Source organism: Pelobates fuscus, chromosome 7, assembly GCF_036172605.1.
Source record: "Pelobates fuscus isolate aPelFus1 chromosome 7, aPelFus1.pri, whole genome shotgun sequence".
Classification (NCBI taxonomy): Eukaryota; Metazoa; Chordata; class Amphibia; order Anura; family Pelobatidae; genus Pelobates; species Pelobates fuscus.
Genome location: NC_086323.1, coordinates 164,226,311 through 164,243,189, shown reverse-complemented (window position 1 = coordinate 164,243,189; position 16,879 = coordinate 164,226,311). Strand labels below are relative to the sequence as shown.

Here is a 16,879-nt window from a genome sequence, read left to right as displayed (position 1 = left end):
GGAAAATTATCAGGAATTATTAAACGACACTAAAGCTTATATTATGCTTTATCTCTTTCTTTATTCCTCAGCAGCAAATAAAGGATATTGAAATATTCAAAGAAAAAACAAATACCATATACCCCAATGGGTTAAATACATTATAAACAGATTATCCAATGATAATGCTCCTTGCACCATAATGTTCCATGTGACCTTAAGCCACTCCTCTTTCTTTGCTGTTGCCTCCTCAGCTAAGTACTTCTCCATATTTCTCCAAACTTAACTTGTATATATTTATTGGATTTTGTCTTTTGCATGGTATTTTATAATTTTCTGTGGCTTCGCTGCCTTTACTCTACCTTAGCACTCTGTGCCATCTCTTTTCCCTTCTCCCAGCCTCCCCCCGCCCCCTTCCCCTGTTGCTCGTCAGCTTGTTTATTTGCAGACTTTGTTCATTCCCCCGACTGCCTCACACCTCGGTCTACCTCTCTCTCGGTCCGTAAGCCTCACCACCGGGTGCTGACATTCTGTCGGTCCCGACGGCTCACGGCTTCGAGTGAGGGAAATTTTCACCACCCGCGCCTCCGCACTTCGCTCGTGCGCATCGCAGCAGCTATTTTTTGATTGGCAATTTTGCCACATTTTTGCTCGGCCGTTTGCCAAACGTTTTGGGTTGCGGGCCAACAGCGTTGCTGGGCAAGCTCCCAGTGTTCCCCAGGTCTCATTCCTGTGGGAACACTCGGTGAGATTGTGAATTGCCTGTATTTTGTTGTGCCTAGTTTCTTTGGGGTAATCATTCTCCTATATCACTTTACTACTGTTTGTGTGTCTCACACTCCCCTTGCTTAATTTTGTCCCTTTGATTAATTGATAAAAATATAATTATATCAGATATAATCATTGAGTTTTCTTAAACATGCAGTCCCAGAAGGATTTTAATGCTCCTTCCGCTAGTGCCCCTAAACTCACTGCACCTGTGGTGGTAGCCAAACCACCCCCTCAGGCTATGCTGGAGAATGCATCACAGGAGCAAATGAACTCTGAGAAGTTTCATTCACTACTGGACCCTATGATTGCAAAGTCTGTGTCTCATGCCATCTTTACCCTGTCACACTCTATCACTCGGGCCCTGCTGTCCGCCCAGAGACCCCCTGCCCTAATAGCTCCAATAGATGAGGAGTCCTCCAAAACTTTTGAGACGGACAGGGTACGTCCTGTCACTGAGGATGTGGTTACACCACAACAGAGAGCCCCCCACCAGGCAAAATTGGTGAGGACCTGGAAGAGGGCAAAAGCCCTCAGTGAATCTTCTGACTCCGTTCAGTGGTCCCTCCCAAACCACATCGGGTTCTCTACACATGACCGGGGTTTGAGGTCACAAAAAATTATATCCCTCGCATCCAAAGGTGCAATTCAGGAAATTCAATCGCAGACTCCGGGTTTCTTGAGCAATATCTTGAGCTAAAAAAAGGGGGAGGCATTCGATCGGTCATCAACCTTCGACTACTGAACGCGTCACATACCACCACTTCAAGATGGAAGGTATCCACTCCCTTTGAGATCTCCTCCTTTCAGGGCACTGTATGGTCAACCTGACCTACAAAATGCCTATCTCACCATACTGATGGCTGAAGATTGCAAACAATATCTTCAATTCCAATGGGAACGGACCATGAGGCGATTCAACTGTCTCCCATTCTGTCTTTTTTTGGGCCCCATGGCGTTTCACAAAACTTATGAAACCAGCGGTTGCGCTGCTATGCAGCAAAGGAGTTCGCCTAATAATATACTTAGACGATATAATCCTGATGGCACAGGACTCTCATCAACTACAGAAACATCTGTATTGGACGATAACCATCATGGACAATCTGGGTTTCCTCATCAACTGGGAAAATTGATCACCGAATCTTCATAATCTATAGAATTCCTAGGATTCAACATAGATTCCGTGTGTGGGACACTTCTCCTACCACCCTCCAAAGTCAAGTCCATCAAAAAGGAGATCTGTCCGGTCCTGACCCTGAGGCAACTAGCCAGAATCATTAGTCTCCTCTCAGCATCGATCCAAACGATTTTCCCCGGCCCACTCCACTACAGGGCACTTCAACGTCTGAAGGCCAAACACCTTTGCTTGGATCAATCATATTCAGACTCTGTTCCTCTCGACTGTCCAGCCAGAGAGGAACTCCAGTGGTGGCTGCAACACATGGAGGCATGGAATGGACAAGCAATCTTCAGCACCACCCCGGACTTTACAATAGAGTCAGATGCAAGTATGCTCGGCTGGGGCCCGCGCTGCGGTCATACCTCCACAGGTGGGAAATGGTCCATGGAAGAACAGACCATGCATATCAATTGCCTCGAATTGCTGGCTGGTTCGTTCGCCCTGCGATGCCTCCTTGGTGTATCAATCAACTGCTCCATCCTGTTACGAATGGACAACATATCAGCGGTGCATTACATCAACCACCTCGGGGGCACAAAATCAACAGTCTTGGTGGTACTGGAGAAGGAATTCTGGCAATTCTTCCTGGACCGCAACATCTGAGTACGAGCTGAGTATATTCCAGGAATGTCCAACGTTGTGGCAGATTGGAATTCCAGACACTTGAGGGATACCAGCGATTGGCATCTGTGGGGCCCCTACACACCGACCTTTTCGCATCACGGTTGAATGCCCAACTACCACGTTTTTTCAGCTGGAGACCCGATCCGGAAGCCCTGGCATCAGATGCTTTCCTACAACCATGGCCAAACACTTGCCATTACGCTTTCCCTCCATTTTCTCTGATTGCCCGGACACTTCTTCACCTCAGACATTACCAGACTACACTGATTGTCATTGCCCCATTTTGGATGACTCAACCCTGGTTCCCTACGCTCCTGGAAATGTCAATAGATTACCCGAAGTTACTCCCGGCATCCTCAGACCTTGTGCTAGAGCTCGACGGGAATGGTCATCCACTTATACTCCAAGGACATCTCAGGCTATTGGCTTTGCTCCTCTCTCCGGGGATTCAGTCTCCTCACAAATATTATCCGGCATTCCCACATAATATCAACCTATGTCCGGTGGATTGCCTCAAGGAATATGAAGACAGGACATCCTCAGTATAAGACTATTCATACCCTGATTTATTTATGCACTCTGCCTGATTTATTTATAGCTCTTCAACATCCACATCGACCTGTTTCCACAGTTACAATATCTAGATGGATTATGATGGCAGGTGGCATTGACACTTCCACATACAGAGCGCACTCGGTTAGAGGCGCTATGGCATCTAAAGCCTTCTTGTTAGGGTGTAGACTTGAAGACCTCCTAAGTGCTGCTGATTGGTCTTGAGAATCTACTTTTCGGGAGTTTTATTTTCGTCCAATTCCACATTTTTCTTATACGTTGGTACAGCTTTGAACTTGCATAATATAAGCTTTTACTAATTTCATGATGTAAAGTCATGATTTTGTTAAGGACATGGAGGCGAGTATTATCCCACCCAGACAAGGTAAGTTGCACCCTCCCTAAGTCACTAAGGGCATATAACTTCATGACACTGTTGATGACGTTTATTTACTCTATTTTTTGGATCAAGTTGAAATGACAGTTCAAGATGACAGTTCAAGATGTTAGTCATACATTTTGAATGTATATATTTTACCACGTGTTTCTCTGTTTCTTCCAGCCTCATGATTGGCATCCTACAAGTTGGTTCATGGAAAGTTGGAGCATTGTAACCCAGGCTTCCCTAAACTCCGTCCAGATGTTGCTGTACTACAACTCCCATGATTCTATGAATGAAATAGATAGGCTGAGAATCATGGGAGTTGTAGTTCAGCAACATCTGGAGGGTCAGAGTTTGTGGAAGCCTAGTTTAACAGTTCCTTCAAGTTCTACAGTTCCATTCGTCGGAAGCACAGTTTTTTTTCTTCATGGTAGATTCGGTCTACGGTTCTGTTTTGATGGGATGTTCGTTGGCATCATCAAGAAAGATGGGACCAGAGGCGTAGCTAGGGAGGGGCAGGGGGGGACATATGTCCCCGGGCGCCACATTAGGGGGTGCCAAAATGGTATTAAAACTAATTATTTAATTTTATTTTGATGTAAACTAATGTATCCTAAATACGTTTGCAAGATTGAATTTTGGAGCTCCACAAATATCTTCATTACAAACCAGTTGGCAAGCATGATTTTGGTGCCCCCATTGAGCATTAAGGGGTGCCATTCTACTCATAAACAAATGACACAGACATCCACAATGTAGGATTGCTGATGGCATTTTTTTTTTTAAAACAAAGATCAGTTCGGGTTCAAATATTATTCTTCATATACTGAAAGTGGCACTGGCATCTGGTTTTAACAATTATACAGGTTGGATAATTTCGAGTCGAATATAGGATTTTACGTGAGTGCAAGGAAGATAGAATAATACTTCACATAAGTTGAAAAGAGAAAGATAGATAACAAGTATTCGTCTCGTTGAATATAATCTGTAGCTTTCTCTCACTTCCACCAGTATAAAACAGTATCTCCCATCCTTTTCTCAGACACTATATTTGATGTTAGTGGAACTTAGTGAAACAAAGACAGGGGACAGTTTTTTATTTAATATATTTGAAGTTCAATAAATAATGTATTTTAATTCATGTATTTTATTTACGTACTCGTTAAATTGTTTTACCGCGAAAGCGACTGCATTACCTTCAAATTTAACGCATGCGTAAATTCTCGGTATGAGGTTGCTTTAGTGAGTGTCGTCTAACAGACAGAATGCAGAGCACGTGTATTGATGCTACAAGTGTGGGGAATACCAAAAATACCTAGGTACCAATTCTGAAATATTTTTTAGTTGAACAACAACAAGAAAAGAAAAGGTTTGTTATAATATATCTGTATGATAAATAAATTGATAATTTTTAAACTTGAGTAATATAACAATATGTCAACTATATGCAATTTCGCTAATATTGTACAATTTGTAATTGTATATAATTTGGATTTTTCTTGACATAAATTTTGTCTGGAAATTATTTAATTACAAAATCGATTGCTCTGATCAATTAAAACAATTCAATATAAGAGTTCCATCCTACTTTATTAGAGAGTGATTTTCTATCCTTACCTTTTAATAAAACGAACTCGGCGTACAATTCACCTATAAATAGGATATCTTTAAACTTAAATGCACTAAATAAAATTGAAAACTCGCCTGATATATTTAACTGTTCTCGTAATGTCTATAAAAAAAAATTGTCAATAATTATCTTCACAATTATGTTCATTGTTAATTATGTAATTAAAGATTACCGTTGTACCTAATAATTTTGTGATCTTGCACTCCTTAGCATCGAAAGAGAAACACTTGAGAATATTAATTTTGACAACGTGATTGACGAGTTTGCGACAGTCAAATCAAGGAGGATCAATTTGTTTTAGACTATGTCTATTCCAATCATGTATAATTAGTAGAGTATATTTTATTTATTTTCAAACACATTGTTTACAATCGTATAGAGAATTATTAGTCTGTATTCTATTTCATTAAAATACCAGATGCTTCGAAAATGAACCATATAAACCGTAAAATTTCAACATTTTCTTAGGGGCTCAGACTGAGCCCCCAGACTCTGTCGGTCCGAGAAGGGGCGCAGACTTTGTGTCATGTCCCCGGGCGCAGATGACCCTAGCTACGCCTCTGGACTGGACATTATGGTGCAAGGAGCATTATCATTGGATAATATGCTTATAATGCATTTAACCCGTTGGGGTACATGTTATTTTTTTTTTTCTTTGAATATTTCAATATCCTTTCTTTGCTGCTGAGGAATAAAGAAAGAGATAAAGCATAATACTCACCTCTGTGTCCTTAATAAAATCAAGACTTTACGTTATGAAATTAGTAAAATCTGGTAATTATGACAACTCGTAGAATGCACTGAAACAGATTGCATCTGCCATAGGAATCAATCCCAATAAAGTTTCCTTAGTTATTTTCTCTATTTTTATATATTGTTTAAATATATCTGTATAAGATAATAAGAAAGCATTATTGGGATAGATCCTTATGGCAGACACAGCCTATTACGGTACATTCTAAGCGTTTTAATACTTAAAGGGAAACTGTAGACACCAAAACAACTTTAGCTTAATGAAGCAGTTTTTTTGTGTAAAGATCATGCCCTTGCAGTCTCACCTCTCAGGTCCCTGCCATTTAGCAGTTAAATCACATTTGTTTCTGTTAATGCAGCCCTACCCACACCTACCCTGGCTGTGACTGACACGGTATATTATTTAATTGGAAGATGGTAGCTTCTTTCACTTATTTTATTTTAATGCTCTACATACATAGAACTTTAGATAAATACATACTGCTACTACCCACACTGCTACCGCTCACATGCACACATTGCTACCCACACTGTTTTACACAAACACATACATACTACTACATGCATACTCTACGCAAATACACAGAAATACATATACACATTATTGGTATTGGAATTTATATTGCAGCAAGTCATTCCGCAGTGCTTGACAATATTATTAATGTTGAATTCAACAACAAATGAGACAAACTATTACAAAATTTGACAGGAACAATAGATTGATGAGGACCCTCTTAAATGAGCATACAATCTAGAGCATGTGAGGCATACAAACCACTATGAGAAAAACAGCTTTGGGAATAGCAACTGAAATAGTGGAAAAGTAGGATAATAGGAAGGTAATTGCAGTGAAGTGGAGAGTGGACCTACTATTTAAGTTTAAAGAGAGTAAGATATAGCTTTGGGGAATGAGAGTTACCCTTGAGTCCATAGGCTATTCTGAAGAGGTGGGTTTTAATGGACTTCTTAAACAAAAAATCAGAAACTAGGGTAGTGCATGATGAGAGAGGCAGACTGTTCGTGGCAAAGGAGACATCCACGAGAAGTCCTCTAACTGCAAGTTAGCAGTATGGGTACGAGCAGTGCACAGGAGAAGGTCATCGGCAGAGTACAGCCATGGTTAGATCATTAGTTACTTAAACCCCTTAAGGACCAAACTTCTGGAATAAAAGGGAATCATGACATGTCACACATGTCATGTGTCCTTAAGGGGTTAATCAGAGCAGTATGAAGGAGACGGAGCCAGATTGAAGAGGGTCGACAAAAGAGTTAGAGTTGAGAAAGTGTTCCAGACAAGTCGTTCCAGAAACTATCAGTAGGATTGGAGCAGAGACATGGAATGGTCGTTAGCTCAGAAAGATGATACAAGAGATGGTTTTCTTAGGAGTGGTAAAACAGTAGCATATTTAAGGGGAGCAGTTCCAAAGTTGAAGAAATGCGTTAAAGACAGTGCAAAGCAAGAAGAGAGCACTGTTAATGTGAGAATGGGAGTAGGATCAAGGTGACTGGTGGTGGGGAGAGAGGAAAGGAGAAGTGCAGACACTACACAATACACATTATCACTCTATACGTGTGTGTATATACAACAATTATTATCATATTTAAAACAGTTAAGTCTTTTTTATTAGCTTGAATCGGGGGCATTTGGAAATTCTGTGCCTACAGACACAGATGATGTAAATCTAGCCCTCGGTGCCCCCCCCTATTGTAAGTTGTCGATCCCCTTGGCTGGCAGACAGCCAGTCCTGATATATCCTGGTTTATTAGCTGAGTGGGACTGAAGTCAAGAGTCAGGTGATAGCTCAGAGTACCTGTCTTACAAAAAAGTTTCATTGATTAACCTGCATCAGAGTGTGCTTTTAAGGAGTAGTTAATGTTATCTAAAGTGTTTAAAAGATGATCTTTCAGGGCTGAGTGTCATCAAAGACATAGCCCAGGCTGAGAGAGATTGTTTTGATGCCCCCTCAGCTAAGATACTAATCTTAAATTCCAGTTGGGTAGTGAAGGTATAGGGTCAATTAAAGAACAGCAATTATCACATTTTCACTTTTTTTTATCTGGATGAGCATCCATATTGGGTCAGATTCTATTGTTATTCTGATTCACTGCTGCAAAACCTACCGTGTCTGCTCTGTGTGAACCCAAAGCAACAGGAAAGCTACATATTCTAAAAAAAACAAAACCAAAACAAACATCCAGTTTCATTATATCCAATAAACTAAAAAAAAGTGAAAATTTGATGACAGCTGTCCTTTAGTTCAATATTAGATTCATTCTTCCTCAACTACATATCTGTTACCTTTCCTGATAGTATGTTATTTAAAAGAACAAACACCAGGAAAAACAGATAGCTTGAGGTCTGGTTGGTGTTTCCACCTTCCAAGCCTCTAGCCTGAGTGCATCGCTATACAGATCTTAAAAGTAGGTGTATACCTCTCAATTTTCTTGTTTAAGGGGTATACATAAAAAAACAAAAAAATATATACATAATAATTGTGCAGTATTGTATATAATCAGTGGTTAATTATTTTTGTGAGATTAAAATTACTCAAATTTTTTAGAGCCTTTTTAGATTTTAGGCTCTAAACTTCCATGCTTCCGTGTCTTTAATGTAGACAACTTTAACCCCTTTTGTTCTTTTGAACTTCTTGCCTCTATTTTTCTCCAAAATATGGGTATAAGAAGACAGAAAAAGGAACTGTGGGTGTAGTATTTTCAAACCTTCTTAAGTGAATATATAAATGTTTGAAATGGTGCTCACCTTTTCTAGAGCCTTTAGTCACTGGCTCAGAGTTTGCAGGCTTAGTGTCAAATTTGGGTGACACTTCCCCTTACCAGAAAGAGTGCAGGATTCAAAAGTTAAAAGTATCTAGATTTATTACTTAATACATAGAAATTCAATAATAGTATATACAAAAAAATTAGAAAATAAAAAAATCAGTATATATAAGAACAATGAATCAATACTCTGAGTAATCAGTGAATCCTCATTTATATATTCACTTAAGAAGGTTTAAAAATACTACACCCACAGTTCCTTTTTCTGTCTTCTTATACCATATTTTGGAGAAAAATAGAGGTAAGAAGTTCAAAAGAACAAAAGGGGTTAAAGTTGTCTACCTTAAAGACACGGAAGCATGGAAGTTTAGAGCCTAAAATCTAATAAGGCTCTAAAAAATGTGAGTAATTTTAATCTCACAAAAATAATTAACCACTGATTATATACAATACTACACAATTATTCTGTATATATTTTTTTGTTTTTTATGTATACCCCTTAAACAAGAAAATTGAGAGGGGTGAGTTGTATACACCTACTTTTAAGATCTATATAGCGCTGCACTCAGGCTAGAGGCTTGGAAGGCGGAAACACCAACCAGATCTCAAGCTATCTGTTTTTCCTGGTGTTTGTTGTCTTAAAGTGGGATATTGGGAGTACCCACAGAGTGCTTGTAGCAGCTAAGAATTACACTATATTCATTATAATAAGCGCCAACTATAACCACACTGTTTTGTGTCCATATTGCTTTTTGTGATTTAAAAGAGTTTGTTCCTCTCCACTTATGACTATTTCTATAGTCTAAAAAAAATGGCAACTTCTTTACTATACTTATCCATCAAAGATTTTTATTTTTTTATTTTTTTATGTACATTAAATTACCACTAAAGAAGTCTGACAGCCACAAGATGTACTTTTTTTTTTTTTTTTTTTTTAATCTGGAGGGTTTAATTAACATATAAGTAAAAGTTATGTTTTTACCAGTTATGTTTGCCTACATTTTTCAATTAAAGGGAAACTCCAGTGCAAGGAAAACAATCCGTTTTCCTGGCACTGCAGGTCTCCTCTCCCTCCCACCCCGCCAATCCCCGGTTGCTGAAGCGGTGAAAACCCCTACAGTAACTTACCAGAGGCAGCAACGATGTCCCACGTCGCTGCTTCTTCCTCCGCGCCGCTCCTCCCTGTGATTGCGTCGGCCGGTGGGCGAGACTGATCCTGCCCACCGGCCGGGAAGACCTAATGCGCATGCTTTTCAATGCTTTCCTATGGGGATATGTGCAACGCTGGAGGTCCTCACACAGCGTGAGGACGTCCAGCGACGCTCTAGCACAGGTTTCCTGTGCTAGAAACCAGGAAGTGCCCTCTAGTGGCTGTCTAGTAGACAGCCACTAGAGGTGGAGTTAACCCTGCAAGGTAATTATTGCAGTTTATAAAAAACTGCAATAATTACACTTGCAGGGTTAAGAGTAGTGGGAGTTGGCACCCAGAGCACTCCAATGGGCAGAAGTGGTCTGGGTGCCTGGAGTGTCTCTTTAAGTTTTCTATTCACTATTTGATGTTTAGTGAATAAACCCACAGATATTTTGCATATATGTACTTTTTACAAACTTAGTAGGGTTTATTTCGTAAATCAGATATTTCACTGGAAAAAAAATACATTTGTAGATTTTTACAACTATTTCATGTTGGAGGGTATCTGCAGCCAGTAATATATGACGACACACTAAGGAACGGATGCTAGCCTTGAGTTTAAACATACTGACATAATGTTCTTACAACAGTATAAATATTTGTGTAATCATATTACAGTTTACATTTGTATTTGTAGTAATGTTTTCTTTTCTTTATAAAATAAATACTGTGGTCTGTTCGAATTGCTAGAGACACTGTTGGAAGCAAAGTTTGCAAGTTCAAAGTTGAAGGCACAATGGTTACACTACCTGGATGGGGCAGAAAAGGGGAGTTATTAATGGCTGCAATCCGATTTCTGAGAAGGCAGGTTGTGAAAAACTCTTGCGAGACTGCAACAGACCTGCAACAGTCTTGGTGGCAACAGGCACTGAGGTTTCAGTGAGCACAGGTGCTTACTAAAGACAGAAGGTTTCCATGCCAGAATTCCAAGACGTACACCAACTACTGACCCAAAAGCACAAGAAAAGCCAGCTCCAATATGCTGAAAATCATAAATAACCCACAGACGTTTTGGGGTTCTGTTCTGTGGAGCAATGAAACAAAAGTGGAACTTTTCGGCTCATATGTCTGGAGGAAAAAGAATGAAGCCTACGTTGAAAAGAACACTCTGCCTACAGTTAAGCATTGTGGTGGAGTTAAGAATGGTGGTGACTTTGATGCTCTGGGGCTGCTTTACATCCTCTGGCACTGGAAACCTGCAGCATGTGAAAGGCAAGATGGATTCATTAAAGTATTAGAAAATCCTAGGAGAAAACGTCATGCAGTCTGTAAGGAAGCTGAAGTTTGGGCATCATTGGACCTTCTGATAAGACAATGATCCCAAGCATACCTCAAATTCTATCAAAGCTTGATCGCAGAAGAAGTTCTGGAATATTCTACCGTGGCCATCACATTCACTGGACTAGAACCCCTATAAAAAATCTCTGGTGGGATTTGAAGAAGATACTTGCAACACGCAAACCCAAAAATATTACTAAACTGAGGACCATTGCTCTTGAGATTCCTCAGGAACTGCGAGAAGCTGGTGTCTGGCTATGCATCTCTTTTGCACCAAGTTATAACAGCAAAATGTTGCTCTACTAAGTATGCTTGCTGTGAATGGGTTAAATAATTTTGAGACTAGAGAAGCCATTATAAATTGCATTTTCAGTTGAATTTGGGGATACCACTTGAAGCATTCTTTGGGTTGAGCTATTTCAATTGCTTTTGTTTGATTTGTTCATGAAAAATAGCTAAAAGTCTGTAAACTTTGACAATAAACCTAATTTTCAATGGGGGTTGAATAATTTTGATTACATTTGTAACTGTCAAGAACAGCAATAGTGATTGCTAGTTCAGCTGCCCAAAATGCCACATAGTAGATCAATGTTTTGAATAATGGGTAGATATGGATATAGCATTATCTGTGCAAAGATAATTATTTATGCCTTTAGGGAACCACCTTGATTAGTATTGTGGATTCACAGACTGTAGTATGGACTCCATGTAGCCCCTTTACATAGTACTGTGAGGGACACATCCTGCATAAACAGTACTAGGAGGACAAACTGTGGCATGCAGACCTCTCCAGGTAATCATCTACACAATCTGGCATGCATGCCCTCCCCAAGTAAACTGTGGCACGCAGGCCCTCCCCGGGTAATCCCTGCAACCTGCATAAATGGTACAAGGATGACAAACTATGGCACGCAGGCCCTCCCCAGGTAATCCCCGCAACCTGCATAAATGGTACAAGGATGACAAACTATGGCATGCAGGCCCTCCCCATATATTCTTTTAAAAGAATAAAGAGGCAAGTTGTAGAATGCTCCTCGGGCAACAATTACGTTTGCAGAGAAAAAGAGCAGACACATATTGTAGCATTCCCCAGGGAAAGTCCCTTTACATAATATTAAGGGACCAGATGCTAGCATTACTTATTAGGGTTAGAATTAACCCCTTCAGGGCTCCCCATGAGAAACAGAAATGTATCATGCCTTAAAAGCAAGTTTCCAGCATACAGTATTGAGAAGAAACAGACTGCAGTAATCCCACAGACAGACCCTGTATACAGCACAGAGAAAGCAGATCAGCACCCTCTCTTCTGGACCACAGTCTGACAGACCGGCCCCGTAATGCAGCCATTGGTCTCCCCATAATTTCATGCTTTCTGATTGGTTCTTCTCTCTGTTACACACGGCAGAATGTCAGCATCGATTTTTATCACTAAACCAAGGCATGATGCATGACAAAATACATTATTCACAGGGGCACCTATAGTACAGGAACCCCAAAACTGTACATTGGAACCCTAAGATTCCAAGAGAGTTGCAAACTCCCCAACACTGTGTGTTCAAACTGACATTTACAGGGAGGAAGGATTTGGTACAGAGAACCCAGACATTACGATAGTGCAAGTCTTTATGGGCAAAAGACCAAAGCGCACGGTACCCTACAATGTCATTCTACAAAACATGGTCATGGGGCAAGAAACAAGTGGGCATGTGGCAAGGCATGGGAACTTCAATGCAATCACAAAAGCTCAACACATTTACATGAAATCCTTATAGTACAATACAAGTCACCATAAATAAAGAAGATTAAATTCAACAACACAAAGCATGCCGTTGCCAATAGAATTGGGATACACTGGCCTAGAGTATACACTCTTGGGTTTCTGGGGTGCGTGAGCTCATACTGAGATTTTCTAGGATGTCTGAGCATGGAAGCTATCAAGCTGTCGTTTTGGGGTCTGATGATGTAAAAAAGAAGAATTGTAGGGAAATTCAAGAAAAATATGAGAATTGTAGGGAATTCAAGAAAAGACATGGATAGGATACAGGTGCACTATACAATCACAAGAGCCCCAATCATAACATCACAAATTCTGCAAATGCCACAAAGTGAAATCATTATCTCCCTAGTCTGCGCTCAAACAACCGAGAAACTCACAGTTTGTTGTCTTTATTGTAACAACTAAGAAAAAAAGCAACAAGTTACTGCAAGGATGTCATGCACACAACAATTACTCTGCAAACTCTCAGGAAGCCGGGAAAATCAGAAGTTGGAAACTTACAGACTGATCTCGTGAGTTTAAATGTCAGATCACTACACTTGTAGTAAGGATAGCACCCAGAGCACATAGATACATTTTTATTAAGGTACATTACACATGAATACATAGGATAGAGATAGATAGACAGACATTGACAGATAGACAGAAAGACACATAGACAGACAGAAAGACAGACAGATAGGATTTCTCACTCAGTTGTGACATGAGGAAATTCACCAGGGAATTGCAAATATTAGGCCATAGTAGTTTAGCTGGAATAACAGCTGAGTTGAAAAAGGGTTCGATTCAGCTACGCTGTTGTAAACTTCTAAATTATCTGGTGAATTTCCCACAAATTCCAGTTTAACCCCTTAAGGACCAAACTTCTGGAATAAAAGGGAATCATGACATGTCACACATGTCATGTGTCATTAAGGGGTTAATAAATAACTCTGATTGCATGCTTAAACACCTCGGAGTCTATACTCTAGATCACGGATAGGCAACCTTTGGCACTCCAGACGTTGTGGACATGTTACAACCATCATTCTGGCAAAGCATCAGGGGATAGGTAGTCCACAGCATTTGGAGAGTCGGAGGTTGCCAACACCCGCTCTAGCCCAACAAATAGAGCAGTGTTTTAGATATCAGTCCTCATGGCAAACCAACTGTCTGGGAAGTAGGCAATTTCTAAATTATCACAAAAACACAATGCTTCAGCAGAGTACAAAATTAATTGCAGCTTTACTAGTATGAACAATATCGGAACTACGCCACAGGGCGGAGCCAAAGCCCAACGCGTCTCAGCCCCAGAAGTCTTATGAGTTTATAACCCATTCAATGTGCAAACAGACAAATAAGGTATGTACTCCAGCAGCCTGGGGACACTCCATCAGTACTCAGACAGCATAGGAATGTCCAGAAAGTGTTCAGAAACCCCATCTGGTCTGTGTTCAGGAACCCCAGTAGGAGTCCATGATTACTCATAGACTCTATGAATTTCCAATCTGTGCTCAGACACATCAATAACACCCTGTTAGTGCTTAGCGACACCACCATGTTCTGAGAACCCACTAGCAGCCAGACTATGCCTAGACATCTAATAAAATCTATGATCATTCACTCCTGTACCACTCATCCTGTAGCAGTGCAATACTCCAGGTAACATAAAACATGGTATAAGCATATACAGGCACAATGTAAACAATGCATTTTTTAAAATTATATATGCTTTTATGCATATGAGGATACATGCACGTGTAGAAGTGCAATGGGGTATACTGAACATCAAATTGCTATAAATTAAAAACAAGATTGAAAAAAATTGCAGGCTACAATAGCTGAGATGGAAAAATGCAAAAACAATAGTAGAAGTCTAGTTAATTCAAACCAACTTTTGCAGGTTGCTTTTAATTCACTAAAATGTTATGTTTAGTGAATAATCTACAATGTACGTGTTTACCTTTCTACAGTAAGTATGTGCATATAGCTGTAAGTCATGCCATGTGTTAGCTATATCAATGTGTAAATATGTGCATAGGTTTAACAGATTGCGTTCCAATGAATTGTGTTATTTTGCACACAGAGGACATGCATGTGTGGAAGCTATATATTTACCTATGTTAATGTAACTCTATAAGATTCGCATACAATGTATTTGTTAAACAAATGCTATTTATTCATGGCTGTGTAAGGCAAGCAAAGTATGTATCCATAGTTGTTAAATAAATAAAATACATGTATTTATACTTTCAATTTCAATATGATTTGATGACCCAGCACATGACATTACAGTCTAAGACTTTCATGCAAACTCCTTTAGAATGAGGAGCTGATCAGATAAAAAAAACACACACACACACACACACACACACACATATATACAAAAATCTGCTAACACCAGGTAAATCAATGCTAATAGAGGATAGAGAGAGAGAACGAACATACACAAGCCATGAGCAAGTATAAGATATTATATGCACATATAGGTGTTTTACATGCTAGTTATGTATGAAGCAAACTATGTATTTAAATGTAAGCTGTTCAATAAATGCACACATGGGTAAGCACTATAAGCCATGACATGTGTGTGCAGTCACCAAGCTAGACATGTGTCCATGTGCAACCATGCTATGCATGCATCTATGTGTTAGCCATGTTACATGTGTACACATGGAGTAAGGCAAGCTGGAAGCCATAATAAGTATATGTAATATGGAAGCCATGCTAGCTCTACATCACATGCAAGCCATTCTAGGTGTTGGCACATGTGTAAATGATTCTCACAGTGGAGTTATTTGTATTCCATAGCAGGTATTGGAATATACAGCATGTTAGGTACACAGGTTTAGACTCTGCTAGGCATTTTCCTACATATAAATCATGCTCGGCACAAATGCAAATCATAATTAGGTGTACACGATATGATGATGATGATGATGATGATGATGATATCTTATATAATTAAATGTAAGATACGAGTGTATGGCATGGCAAATAAAAATGTGCAAATAAATTATACTTTGTATTAATCCAAATGTAAGTCATGTCATAAACCCATGTGTTAATTATATTAGGTGTTTATCCATTAGTAAGGCATTCTAGATAGTCAGGTGTTAATCATGTTAGCTATATTAGCATGTGTAAGCAATACAAGATACACATGTGTAATTCACACTAGGTGTATATCTGAGCTCACTGATCAGCACTGATTGCATGCACTTGTTCCAATGAATAGCACTGGTCACTGTCCATGGTCCTGTCTCTATCATTATTATTACTGTAGTGTATTTTTATGATGGCACTGGGAGCATTAGGGTAAATCGCTGTTATTATCATTATTACAGTGGTTAAGGTGCTGATAATGAGATTGATGCTAATGATAAGGATGATGTGCCCCTCCCCCAGCCCCCCTGCTCACCTGTCAGGGCCTGGCTCCATGGCTGCGGTGCTCTGGGCAGGATTGGGGGCTCTGGATGGAGCTTGTGTCAGCGCTGTTCCCCTTGTCTCCCTCATTCAGTCTCCCCCCAGTCCGGAGCTGACAGCCCCCATGACTCAACACTCCCAGCATGCAACGGGACCCGCAGCCAGCCAACCAACCAGCCAGCCAACCGCTGGGGGGCAGCAGGGAGCGGCGGGAGCGCGCAGCAATGGGTAGCGTGCACGCGGAGCGCGGGTAAGGTGCAGCTCCTGGGGTATAAAGATCGATAGAACGTCCAGACTTGCTGCACTCTCTATTAGAATGCTATGTGAAGATTGCCATATACACAATATATCATATACAGCTGTACTTATTTCATAGTAAGGAAGAATCGATTGTAAATGCCTTCAGACCTCCAGGGTGCCATTGCATGTTCTCCTAGCACACTATTCACTGTTCTGTATCTTCTATATCACATGGCATAGTTTAGTTTAATGTAAGGGTTAAAGTAGTGTAGGGGTTAATGGTTAGTGTCAGAGTACTGTAGAGGTTAATGTCTAGAGATAGTGTAAGGGGCATGAAT

General features: G+C 40.1%; 1 protein-coding gene across 3 annotated transcripts in view; it reads right to left on the bottom strand.

Moving 5' to 3' along the window:
* The window catches only part of ERC2 (ELKS/RAB6-interacting/CAST family member 2), a 1,126,181-nt gene extending 1,109,752 nt beyond the window's left edge, over window positions 1-16,429 (bottom strand). For all 3 annotated transcript variants that reach the window (XM_063426897.1, XM_063426898.1, XM_063426899.1), the window contains exon 1: window positions 16,297-16,429. The gene's annotated coding sequence lies outside the window, so the exon portion shown is untranslated. The remainder of the gene's footprint in view (window positions 1-16,296) is intronic.
* Window positions 16,430-16,879: the final 450 nt, after the last annotated feature.